Source organism: Corvus cornix, chromosome 11, assembly GCF_000738735.6.
Source record: "Corvus cornix cornix isolate S_Up_H32 chromosome 11, ASM73873v5, whole genome shotgun sequence".
NCBI classification, from domain to species: domain Eukaryota; kingdom Metazoa; phylum Chordata; class Aves; order Passeriformes; family Corvidae; genus Corvus; species Corvus cornix.
The window spans coordinates 12934523-12947773 of record NC_046341.1 but is presented as its reverse complement, the minus strand read 5'-3'; the positions used below and the strand labels follow the sequence as shown (position 1 = coordinate 12947773).

At 45.5% G+C, this 13251-nt stretch overlaps 1 protein-coding gene across 5 annotated transcripts in view; it reads right to left on the bottom strand.

The window, feature by feature from the left end:
• Nucleotides 1-13251, bottom strand: part of ZNF423 (zinc finger protein 423) — a 229371-nt gene that overhangs the window by 123372 nt on the left and 92748 nt on the right. Inside the window, exon 1 of one of the 5 annotated variants that reach the window (XM_019284136.3) lies at nt 10725-10848. The exons of 3 other annotated variants lie outside the window; for them this stretch is intronic. The gene's annotated coding sequence lies outside the window, so the exon portion shown is untranslated. Of the gene's footprint in view, nt 1-9452; nt 9523-10724; nt 10849-13251 lie in introns of those variants that run through there. One more of the 5 variants, XM_010396559.3, reaches the window with a different exon arrangement.

The window sequence follows — 13251 nt, the reverse complement described above, 5'->3', positions numbered from 1 at the left end:
TCAGTATACCCACAGCTCACTCAAATCAGGCACGTTTCTTAAGTCTAAATTTAGCTGCTTGCATTTCTTCAGAACTTTAACTCCTGAATATTGTGTTGAACCTACTGAGACTGTTGAAGTGCCAGATCTTAAGGCTGCAGTCATATTGAGATTCCTTTATGGCAAACGTAAGAAGCAAAGTTGCTGTAACACACAGGCAAGCAGTTGGGAACAAACACACCAGCAAAAGGATCAGGCATTCAGAAGCCGAGATTCATCTTCCAGTCATGCTGGCAATGCTGAATCTCACCTATGTGCTAGTGAGGAGTACGTTAAGCTACTTAACCAGTGGAAGAGAAAATGATTGTACATACATACAGGAAGGTTGATTTCATGGAGACACCTCTTAGGTTTGCAAATCCCTCCTTCACTGGAAGCTGAATCAATCAACGAGTGCTCATTTTTGGACAGGATGAGACCATGCCTTCACGCGGAAAACAGGAGCTCCTAAAATTCTGCTGTGCCCAATGAAATGCCTCAGCAGAGGGGACACCTGTGTCCTCTCTGTGCTGGAATACACTGCTGACTTACAGCAGGTAGACAGCTTTCACCCATGGATAACCAATCCTCATTGCCCTGGAAAGGCAAGCGTGGTGCAGGCGCTGCTGGTTTTCACCACTTCTTGTGACAGAAGACGAAGCAACTTCTGTTTTGTAAGAGCAAGTTTAAAATTTATATTATAACACTGAATCCACCAAAGCTGCCAAGAGACATTGAACTCATGGGATCTATGAAAGTTTTTCACACCTGTGTTTTTCTCCTGTGCCTAATATTATGGGAGGCATTTTGGAAGATTTTACAATGCAAGTTTCAATGAGACACTTACAGTCTCCCTCAGGCAAATTGTCACAGCTGCAGAGGTCTGCTACCCAGCTGCCAATCAAGGCAGGCAGGGAGTATGTGCAGTGAAATCACAAAAAAGACAGGCTTCATTAGACTGCTGAAACCTAACTAGAGGCTATCTGGGAGTGCTTGAGCCCTTAAAACAGGGTTGCTTTAGAAAGAGGGATTTTTTTGCCTTTCCAAGTGAAGAAAGGGCCCTAGTACTCATTGAGGAATGTATTGGTGCCAACTTTCCCCTTTGCAATTTCAGTGTTTGTTTTCTCTGCCTAAAAAAAGAAATTACATCGCCCTATAAGCTTCTATTATTAGATTAGCTGATATAGCTGGAAAAAGTGGACAAGATTACAGGTTCCACCTCCCTTTGCCAGGTCTCAGAAGTGTGTCTGCTTTTTCCAACTCTAGAAGCTGCTCCAGTGAAATATTATTCCTTTCTACAACCTTTCCTTCCCTTATTTCCTTAAAGCACCCCAGCTACAAAACCACTGGTACTAAAAATGAACTGTACTGGAAGAACTGGAAGAGAATTTTTCCTCCTTCATGCCTAACAGAAATATTCTGAGGGAACCAAACACATTTAATGGGGAAAAAAAAAGAGCTCTACAGACAAGGACAAACACACAGAAGTTCAGCCCAAATAATGTGCAATTGGGAAATTTAAAAGCACATGGAAACAAGTGGCATATTGTAAGGCATTTAACAAAGTTAATTATAGGTGTTCACTACATCTGCTCTTGGCCCCTGTACAGCAGAGTATTTAAGCATGTGATCAGGTTTAAGCAAGTACAGGCTGAAAAGCCTACGTGTCCCATCAGGTGCTCAAGTTGGGCATCTGCTGAACTACTCTGCTGATCCAGGACTATAACATATAATAAGAGTTGCCCTGAAAGTTATCTAATAAACAGCTGTTATTTTAAAAACTACACAAACATAATACACATTTTATGTTCCTAAAAGAGTGGGTGTCATGAAGGTATAAATCCACATCTAAAATTGTTTCAGATGCAAAAGTACTCATGCGTGTATATTTTGTGAATGAAAAAAAAAAAAGCAGACATTAAACTAAAACTTAATCAGACTTATCAAGCTGCCTCTGTCCATTACCACACTTAATCTTTGCTATCTTCACTGCTTCTTTGTTATTTCTTATTGACAATTTGTTATATTTTGCTTCCAATTAATTCTATCAGGAAAATGTTAAGATTTTTTTTTAATTTGTGCCCATTTGGGTCCTCTTCTGAACAGAAAAACCAGTGACATGATGTTCAGACATTAATGTTTAAGTGGCTTAGCAGCGGACCTCTAGTTTTCCAATTTTTCAGATAGTCACAAGTCCTAAAATAAAAGGCACCGGGGAGACCTGAGCTCCCCCCTAATGGCGCGGGTGCCTCGAGACCTGAAGTTTCAAAATTCTGGGCTCCCTATTTACAATTACAGCCGCATTTCCCGAGCGGATTGTGCTGTGACGGCTGAACCCTGCAAATGTCACCGGGCCGGCTCGGGCAGGGCGCAGCAGCAGCCGCAGAGCCATTGTTGCTGGGGCCCGGAGGAGGAGGTGCCGCCGAGGCAGATGGGGACCGCGGTAAAGCGGCGCTCCCCGGGGACACCCCGGGCAGGGGCTCCGCCAGCACCACCTGCCTCCCTGGGGCTGCGGCGGGGCGCCCGGGGGCTCCCCACACTGCAGGAGCACGGCGGCCACTGTGCTGTGCTCCACGCGTGTGCCACCACCCAAAGCACGGCACAGAGGGCCCCGTGTGCCACCACCCAAAGCACGGCACGGACAGGGTCCCGTGTGCCACCACCCAAAGCACGGCACAGACAGGGTCCCGTGTGCCACCACCCAAAGCACGGCACAGACAGGGCCCCGTGTGCCACCACCCAAAGCACGGCACGGACAGGGTCCCGTGTGCCACCACCCAAAGCACGGCACGGACAGGGTCCCGTGTGCCACCACCCAAAGCACGGCACAGACAGGGCCCCGTGTGCCACCACCCAAAGCACGGCACAGACAGGGTCCCGTGTGCCACCACCCAAAGCACGGTGCAGAGGGCCCCGTGTGCCACCACCCAAAGCACGGCACGGACAGGGTCCCGTGTGCCACCACCCAAAGCACGGCACAGACAGGGTCCCGTGTGCCACCACCCAAAGCACGGTGCAGAGGGCCCCGTGTGCCACCACCCAAAGCACGGCACGGACAGGGTCCCGTGTGCCACCACCCAAAGCACGGCACAGACAGGGTCCCGTGTGCCACCACCCAAAGCACGGCACGGACAGGGCCCCGTGTGCCACCACCCAAAGCACGGTGCAGAGGGCCCCGTGTGCCACCACCCAAAACACGGCACAGGAGTGCCACGTGCCACCCCACGCAGCCTGGCAGGGGAGTGTCCCCCGGGTGGCTGGCAGAGAGGTTCCTGCAGGTGCCAGCTCTGATGGTCTGGCACCAGGTGCTCCAGCTCCAGTGCCGCCCACCCTGGCTGGAGTGCAGCTACTTGGTTTGTGCATCCCGTAACGAAGAGGCATAACACAGAGATATATCGGGCTTCTGTGATTTCCAGACAACACTAAGAACCTCCAGCCCTTCTCTTGTGCTAATGTTACTAATAACCTCCATATTGTCATCTATCTTACCTGAGCTAACGGTTTATAAACTGCCACCTGCAGCTTGTCCCTTATAGTTTATTAACATACGCTAATAAACAGTGTGCTTCACTCCCACTGTGCTGCCAAGTGAAGCCAGTCAGAATAACTGCATTAGCTTTACTGTTCTTTCTCAGCACATTTTTCCCACATGGGAACAATTAGGACAAACTCCCTCCAGATTATATTTTGAGATCCATCATATTTGCAGGAAAATAATAATAATAATAATAATAATAATAATAATAATAATAATAATAAGTTTTCACAAATACATCTGTAGGCATCTTCTACAGAAGATTAACCTGACTGACGTTCCCAAAAGTGATAGGCTCTTAACCTCCTCAGCAGTTCCCCTGCATGGAAAGGGTTAATGCTCCCCAGGCTCTCTGAGTTACACCTATTATGCTCAAGTTTAAAAATAAGATGTGAAAGATGCATTATATAAGGCCAGTACTGCTATCCTGCCCATCTCCTATTTTGGAATTAAAGATCATCATTGCTCACATCAAAGGGGCTGGGTGAGAATAAAAGAAAAGACAGGAACAATGAAAATAGCTACCCGACATGAACCAGATCAAAGGACCAGGCACAGAAAATGAGGAGCTAGGGGGTCCTTTAATTACTGTCCACATCCTCCAAGTCATGTGGTGAGAAAGAAGGGAAAAAAGTTTTGAAGGCCACTGGGTTTTGTCTTGCTGTGGCTCCTGTTTCCACAGTCTGTGCCAGTTCCCTACAAACTGCTCTGCTTTTTATTTTTTGGGGTTTTTTTTCTTCATTTTATTAAAGTCAAATAGGACTCCTGGACTCCAAAACTCCTCCCTTACACCAGGAGGAGGAGAGGGAAGGAGGGGTGAGAAGGGCAGTAGTAGAAATACTCTGTAGCAATTGCCTGAAACAATTTCAGGAGGACTGCTCCAGGCAGCGCCCCAGGAGCTGCTTTGGGAAGGAGAGCTCTGGCTACCTGAGGCTAGTCTTTATTTGCAGGCCTCCCGGGTTGAGAAAACTTCAAATTCACATAGGGCACTGCTCCATGGGGCAGCAGATCAAACCTGGCTACTAGCTGTTTGAGCTCAGCAGCAGAAAAAAGAATTGCTCTGGGACTGAGCATAAGTAGAAGCATGATTAAACTTCAAACATACACCCACCCACCCCCCCCTCCTTTTTTTTATACACAGCAGACAGTTATGGCTAATATTTCAATATGGACTTTAAAAATACACTGCAAATAACTTACTCCAGCCTGCTGGCTGCAGGCCTAAAAATAATAAAAATTTAAACTAGCTGTATTATTGCAATGAAGTCAAATGTTCAGATTTACCTTTCCTGGATCATTAAGGGAATGTCAAGTTATTTAAAAGGATCTCTTTTTATTTAACTCAGCCCTCAAGATTAAAATTTGGATATTTGACCATTGACTGTAGTGACACATCATACCGTTTACTTCCTTCTATTTATGCTACAAATGTGGTGCATTTCTCTCTAATTACTCCTGACTTATGTTTCACAGAATAGCCAGGATTGGAAGAGACCTCTGGAGATCATCTAGTCCAACCCCTGAATGTTTATTTTCAAAAAGACAGTATAAAAGTATGTGTCATAAGGAAGTAATAGAACAGGGATGTAAAAATTGATGTGGAAGAACCTGACCAAACTTTCTAGGAAATAACAGTGCTTTGTTACTACTAAAAATATTCTGGAAAAGAAAAGCTTCGGGATGTTTCCAAGAAATTGTATTTGCTAATATAGATGCTAGCAGTGGACACAGACAGCAGTCACTGAAGAGGAAAATGCATTCCTGTCTCAGGTCAGTTTGCTTGGGTTTATGCTGTATGCCAAACTAGAGCATGAAAAGCATTCAAACAGAATTTTATGGACTTTGAAGAAGGAAGCTCATGTCACCAAGACAACATCTAGAAAAGGGGAACACAGGATACAAAGGCATCCTTCTTCCCATCCCATTTACAGCTTGGAAACTCCTTAGACAAGCAGTAAGGATGATCTTCTAAGAGGCAATTTAGCCTCCAAACTCTAATGAGTGCCAAGTTACTTCATCTTCTTTCTGATGAAAGTTGCCTCCATTGCTTCCTGCTCTTGGACACTAACATGCAGTGAACAGCCATTCTCAGGAGGACAGCTGAGGACTAAATTAAGCAAATATAGACTACAAAGCTGCTTTCCAAAGTGGGCATCATGCCTAGGCTCTACATCTAAGCAGTATGCTAGGTACGTGTACCAAGTTCCAGTTAGCTGTCTTGCAAACATCCACGTTGGGAACCTTGCCCAAACGAGCCTTCAAAGCTACTGTGGCTCTGGTGGGATCAGCATGGGAGCAGTGGGACTGGGACATTTGCCTCCTTGTTACAGGTATCACATTACCCATTTAGATAGCCTTTTGATTGAGAGAGCTTCTCTTTTGGGCTTAGCCCCAAATGCTGAGAACAGATGAGATGGTTTAAGAAATTCTCCAGGTAAAACATGAAAAGGATGCTTAAGATCCAGCTTCTGACGAATAGCTGCACTCAGGGAGCTGCAAGGGCTAGGGAAATAAACATGGTCAATTAAATGAACTGATTGAAAAGAAATCAGAGATCCCTCCAGGGAAAATCTGAGATGCGGTCATACAGCCCAGCAACCTTTTTTGGAAGGTGGTAAATGGGGCAAAAGCTGGGAAGAACTGGAATGCCTTACTCATTTGGCAAAAGGTGGTTGCCATAAGGAAGGAAATAATCTTTAAAGGAAATAAAATACAAAGAAAAATCCATGATGGGTTCAAAAGGAGGCTCAACCAGCTCACTCAAAGCCTCTTGAAACCTTAGCACTGAGTAGAGAATTCTAATGGGAAAATACAGTAAAGGCTCTTCAGCAAATGTTCTGTCCTTTCCATAGACTGTCCCACAAAATGCCCTGGTAGACGCTGAGAAATCTTTCAAAACATTCCAAGATAAATTAACAAGAAGGAATTAATTGGAGTGCAAACTAATATGGATGGTGCAGAATAAGACTCTCTTTTTTTATCTCATCAGAAAAATACCTACATGCTCATTCATGGGAGGGAATAATTTTCTAATAGTTCAGCTATTTTTGATGCAGTTGTTCAGACAGTCTCAGGAGACAGTGGGACCACCAAACAGGATGTCCAGAATGTAAAGATCTGCATGGAGAGCTACCTCCACTTTGTGTTTTGCCTTTGCATCTTTGAGAGTGGAATACTGGGGCTGCCCAAGCCGTGGTGTGCTTTGTCTGGGCCCTAAGCTCAAGCTCAGACATAACTGGAGCAGGCTGAGCACACATTCTCTCCTAGATAAGTAGTCTGGAAAGGCCATAAATGTGAGTGCAGGCTATTGAGACATAGACTACAAAGCTGCATATGCCAGCATATCTAAAAATCAGAGTAATGAGCTCAAGCTCCTGTCACCAGGAGCATGTGTGCCTTTTCCAGTCTCACTTTCTGGAAACCCATGGGCATTCCTGCAAAGGGAGTGACATCCTAAAGTGGTCCCTGACTCTCACCCAAAAGAAGGGCATCTTGCAGAGCTAATTGAGTTATTTACCCAGGAACTCAGGCAACATTTGCTGTTGGGATTGTGGAAGTCAATCACTTGGTTAATTCTCATCCAACTTTACTAGAACAGAACACTGCTCATCAAGCCTTTTCAACCTGCACCAGAAACAAAACTCAAACTTCACATTTTCTTTTTCCTCAGAAGGTTCAATCACAGAGTATTTTAGCCTGGAAAGGACATATGGAGATCACCTCCATATAAACTGTTTCTCAAAGTCTTTTTTTTTTTTGCTACCAGAAGAAAGTCACCAGTCATTTTCTTTTTTCTTTTTTTTTTAGGATACTTTACCAAAAAAATTACTCTAAATAGGCTAGCTACTGGAAGCCCATCTCTCACTGGGTAAAGAAGACACTACCTGACCATGCTTCCTAGAAGCAGGACATTTGCTTTCCATGTCCATTTCTATGACAACGTCTCAGGGAAATCATGAGACAGCCATCAATGTTGGAAAAGAAAGCAGAACTGCCCGGCCAAAAGTAAAACCAAGTAGATTCATTTCTTCCTTCTACTAAGTTTTGGGCTTTTTTAAGAGTGGAAGATATTATTCCCTGCTGAAGTTGTTCCTTTCATCTTACACTTCCCACATCTTCTTCTGAGTCGACAATCTTAGCCTGTGTGTTTCACTTCTTAGTTGCTGCTTCCAGATCCGCTCTACCTTTTACCGGTCTATTCCCCTTCTTCTCTCCCCACGCTCTTTTGACATTTCTCATCTTCCTCTTGCCAGTTCCCCCCCGACTCACATCCTCTGTCCCCATTTCCAGTCCTATTACTCTAACCTTTCTCTGGAATACAATCCATTCACTTCCCTGATTTCATGACCTTGCTCACCCTCTTCCCATCCCTTCTACATTTCTGTCATCTCCGTGGTCAGAGCACACAAGTCTATCCTTTCCTGAAGTCATTCACTCTCCTTGCCAACTGCTTTGTCTACCAGCTCTGTGAACCCAAGACCAGGGACAATGCAGGGCTATAAAAGCAATATAAAAGAGAGCATCAATGCTTGGCAATGGAGAGACTGCTCCGCACATAATGAAGATCCAGGAAAAAACAAAACAAACAAACAAACCAAAAAACAAAGAACAAAAATTGTCAAAATTACAAGACCTAGGTGAATATAATGCGCATTTAAAGATTAAGGGGAAAAAGTTAAAGATTATGTGCTTCAGAAAGGCACTATTGCCCAGCTAACACTCCTTAAACCTGGCACTAACAGAGCTGAAAGAAAAATTTCACAAGTCTCCTGCACACTTGCCTACAACTAAAAGACAAAGCAGAACTCTGATGCTTCTTAATGGCTATTCACACTGCTCAAGTGCTTATGTTCACATGGCTATCTCAACATAAATTAACTGATGCCTTACTGAACTTGCCTACTTGTCCTGTATGAGATACATACTCATACTGATCATTTTTGTGCAACAAGTTTTCTCAAAACCTTTAATTTTTTCAATTCTAAAACATTTTTAAAGATTCATGTGAGATTCCTAATACAACTATAAACCTGATGAAATCTGCAGCCAATCTGATCATTTCCCTTTGAGTTTAACTCGGAAATATTCCTACATGCTTCCACAGAATCAACTTAAAATAACCTGGTGAATTTCCTCCTCATTCTCCGGGGCAGGTGTAATGTTCTGGCTGTGACTTGAGTGAAGCTCTGTGAATTATAGGGCAAGAACAACCCCATTGTCAGAGCAGTCACCTGAAAACCATCCTAATACCTTAGTGACACTTTGGTAATAGGTGTAACCCACACCCAGGAGCAGAAAAAGACCTGGGCTGCAAGGCCATACAGGCCAGTACAAATGTAGGGGAAAGGAAATGCTCCAGGAAAACCAGGAGTTGTTTCACTCACCAATGTCCCAAGTTCTTAACAAAGGAATAAAAATAATTTTGGGGATGTTTCCCTCTCCATTCCTCCTTTTCTGCTCCCCTCCATGCTGATACTTCCTCTTGCTGCCAGCTCCCAAGCAGCTGCTGCCCTGTATCTACTCTCCTACCTTCCCTGCTTTGGGAATTCACCCAGCTTTTCCTCTAGTGTGTCCTTTATCTCCCACTGTACATTTAAAAGCTAGGATGTAGCAAAACAAGCATACAAGTCTGTTTCCCAGCAAACTACTGAGAAGGTGTCTTTAAGGTATCTTAACTCACCCCACTATTTGCGGGCAGTCCCATAGCTTGCTTCCCTCTGTCCTCAGAGGGACTGGCCCTGCTGTGTCCCCCACACGGTGCCAGCCGCCTGCTTCCCGTCACTGCCACCACTGACCCCTGCTTTGCCTTCCCCTTCACCACCCCCCTGCCCACCCACTGCAGCCCCTGGCCGCTCTGCACCCCACAGACATGGGTGTGGTTCAGGAGAACAGGTCCCACCTCAGCTCAGGGAGCGCAGCGTGTCTGTCCTGCTGCGGCAGCTCTGCTGTGCCTGCGTCTCACACGCCCAGCACCCGCACTGGAGGTGACACAACACAGGAAAACCTACAGCCACCAATGCGCCTCGACCTGGAACAGCACAGCCAGCCGTGCTCTTTGTTTCGGTTTTAAGTTAAAACCTGCCCCCTTTTAATTTCAGGAATTGCTTCACTAGAGGCCAGCTCCTCCAGCTGCCTGTGGCTGCCAACTGCCAGTGCCCTACAGACTGGCCCACACCCCAAAACTCAGCACTGCATCTTAGCAGAGGGGTCATTTTTTAAATCTTTCCAGCAGAAGCTGGTTTTGTCCTTTCCTCATGCCCCTCCCAGCCAGGGCTGGTGGCTCAGCCCAGGGAGTGCTTGATGCCAGCAGAGCCCTGGCAGCAGCCCTGCTGGCAGCAATGTGCCTTAGCATAGATGAGCACAGAGGTGGGCAGGTGCTGAGTGGGTGCACCTTATCTCCATGAATTTCACTTACTTTTATCTATCCAAATGACCTCATAGTGCTTTTGCTTTGGCAAAGACTTTGTTTTCCACATTGCTGTCAGCACTTCTGAGACCAACAGACTGAGTACACGGGCCAGGCTGGGAGGAGGATGAAAGGGGTGCTACCAAGCACTGCTCTAGTCTAAAAACATCTGACTGCCCAGGAGTAGCTCACCAGCTGTATTTAAGGTAGAGAAGGACAGTGTCACCTGTCGGTCATACCAGAGTGGCTAAAAGACCACATTACAGTTGTGGGTTTAATTACACTGGAACCTGAAATGTCAAAGACAGAAGGTCAGCAGCAGTAACCCAGTAGGCTCTCAAGACTGTAAGACAAAAGAAAAAACCACTTTTTTCCACACAAGGAGTCTCTAATCTGAGCCATGTCCTGACCAAAGTTGATCAGCAACGGTTGTGTTGGCATTAGGCCGAAGATTTTACATGGTGCCTTCAAGAAAGTCATCTTTCTTCACAGCTGACTTGTTCCTTTCATAACCAATGGTCATGACAAGGCAGATTACCAGCTCTTTCAGCAGAGGACACCTATTAGTCTGTTTGATAGAATATCAGGATACCCTGCTCCTGCCCAAACAGACAGCAAATGCTCCACTCTTTCACTAGTTGGGAAGAAATCCTATGAATTTGGCCCACACATAAAGAAATCTCCTGTTGCCATTCTGAGGAAAACATACAGAGCTCTAGTGAAAATCTCAACTTCTTCATTATTAGATAAACCATAGTGTCTTACCTCAATAAGGACCATTCATTTTCCTAGCACTTTCATACATATACTTGTTCCAGGATGGGATCCAACAAAATCACTGCAAAAATGGGTTGGTTAATTTTTATTTCCCAGGTTAGGTTTGGGGTTTTTTTCCTATCCAACGTTTGATCTCTCTTGCACTACAATACTGCTTGCCTGCCCACCCTACACAGTGCCTATATGGAAAGAAGAATACACTGTTAGAGCTTGCAAGGTTCATTTAAGATATACAATACGCTATTACAGTCTGTTAATTCTTAGAGAATGATTTTTAAAACGAGCAAAGAAATGTTGTCCACTAAAGAAAGAAAACTCTAATGTGTGAAAAAATGTCAGTTTAGGTCTGTGGTGTCATGGTCCATAGAGGAGGGCTTTTCCACCCTCAATACTAATTATGTGCTGGGCAAGTTACAGCACTATACATTAAGCACCACGTCTGATCAAGCAGAAGACTTTTTTAGATAGTTTACTAATTATTAGGTATCCTGCACTCTACATGGTCTGCTGACATAAGATTTTACTGCTTGTAGATGCAATTGCCAAAGACTAAAAGGTTTTATTTACTCAAAGCACATAAACTATACTACTAGTCCCGAATGCTATACAGGGAATCCCCTTAGAAGTGAAGAAAAATTTCTGGCCAACAAGTTGCTGGTGAAAAAGATCCAAACTGGCTAAACTAAACCTGGAAAGTAACTGATACAAAAATACAAATGGCATGTGTCTCTGTTTTCCTCTGCAAACATCTTGAGCTGTGGGGCGTGAGGCTGTGGTGGGGAGCGGGAGAGGAAGAAGGGCTGCAGAAATGCCCAATGTGTGGACACTGCACAACTCAGTCCCCTGACAATCCCCTTCTCTGGTGTCACTATCTGCTGGCTTTGTGGGCAAAATTGACTGCTCGTCCCTGCTAGCCAGCAAGCACACAGCCTGGCGACCTGAAAAAGCCATTGATTTTCCTTGTCCTTAAGAGCACGCTCCACTGAGCTTGGAACCGTGTGCTCGTAACTTTAAGGGGGGTGCATTCTATTTAATTGTGCCTTTTCTTGGCCTGAATTTCCCCCAAAAAAGCTGAAGAGGGCATGTGCTTATTATCTTTTAGTGCAGCATGTGCTCGGTGCAACCTGAGCTCTTCGGATACTTCGGTCTGAAAATTAGAAAAAAAAAAATTAATTGCGAGGAAAAACAAGGCTGCTCTGCGACTTTGATTCAATCAATTACCATTATCTTCCAGCACAGCCCTCCCCGCCGCCCCCGGACCAGTTGTGTTTAACTTTCTTTGCCAGTCGCCGCGGCCCCCGCAGCGCGCTGGCGGAGCGGCGCTGCCGGCTGGCTCCCGCGCGGGGCTCTTATCAGCCGCTCCCAGTCAGCGCCGGCCCCGCACAGCTGGCAGGGACCCCCTCCGTCCCCCGCGTTATCTGCCGCCGCAGCCCTCGGCCGGGCGGGGAGGGGCCCGCGGCCGCCCCCGGCCCCGCCGCCGCCCCCCGGCCCGGCCGGGCTCTGCCGCCGGCCGCCCCGCTCCCGCCGAGCCTCCTCCGGCGAGCCCGAACCGTCTGAAGAGAGGCAGGAACAAAACCGCAAATTTAGATTAATAAAGCATTTGTTGATTCTACAGAAACTTAGCAGGCCCCTAAGAAATCCACCAGAGACCTGTGCAGCTCCAGTAATTTTCTGTTATATTATCTTTCTTGTAAAATACTTCCCCAGACAGAGCCCCCAAAGGGGCTCAAATATCACTGTGACTAACCGAAATCAATGTGCACTCACCTATTGACATTTTTACATAGTTTTTGGATTTAGTATCCGGCCCAAAACACAATCAAATCTTCTGCCAAGGAAATAACAGGCACTTAGCTAGTCAGCTATTAGTGTTACAAAGGAAAAAATGTGGGCACCCAAGGGAGATGGGAGAGACGGCATTGACGTCAGGGGTAATTGGGTGTCTGAGAGAAATTGCCAACGGCTGGCCAAAACCCCCAGAGGCCTACACAAAGCCGAGCTGCAACTCTAATAAAGGAAAGTAAATTCTAGAAAGGGGCTTTGCTGCAAAGAAGCCTAGCAGGAACCAAAAATATCTCCCACATACACAAACACATACACACAAATAAAAAATACAAAATACGTTTAGGAGCTCTCTTTCGCACATCTGGTTTAGGCTAAAGTGCTTTCGACTTTTTTTTTTTTTTCTGCAGGACCACATGGATTTTTATGTTGTACCGTATGTTCAGCATCTATTTTTATAAACAGAATTCAGGGCTTTAAAGAAACTTATTTTTAATCATGTGGTTTTAAACTGCAATCTCTCTGGCACCATTAGAAACAGTTTGGTCTTTTCTTTAAAAACCCCTGAACTTCCAAGGAGAATGACAAGTACAGTGGAGTAATTGGAGGGCCATGGATAAGGAGCTGTCCGACTGGTAAAACTGTATTTGCACATCCAAAACCTCTCCATCACCTGTACCCAGCTGTATGTCTCAGTGACAAAACTTCCTTCCCGCTCCCTCCTCTCCTTGTG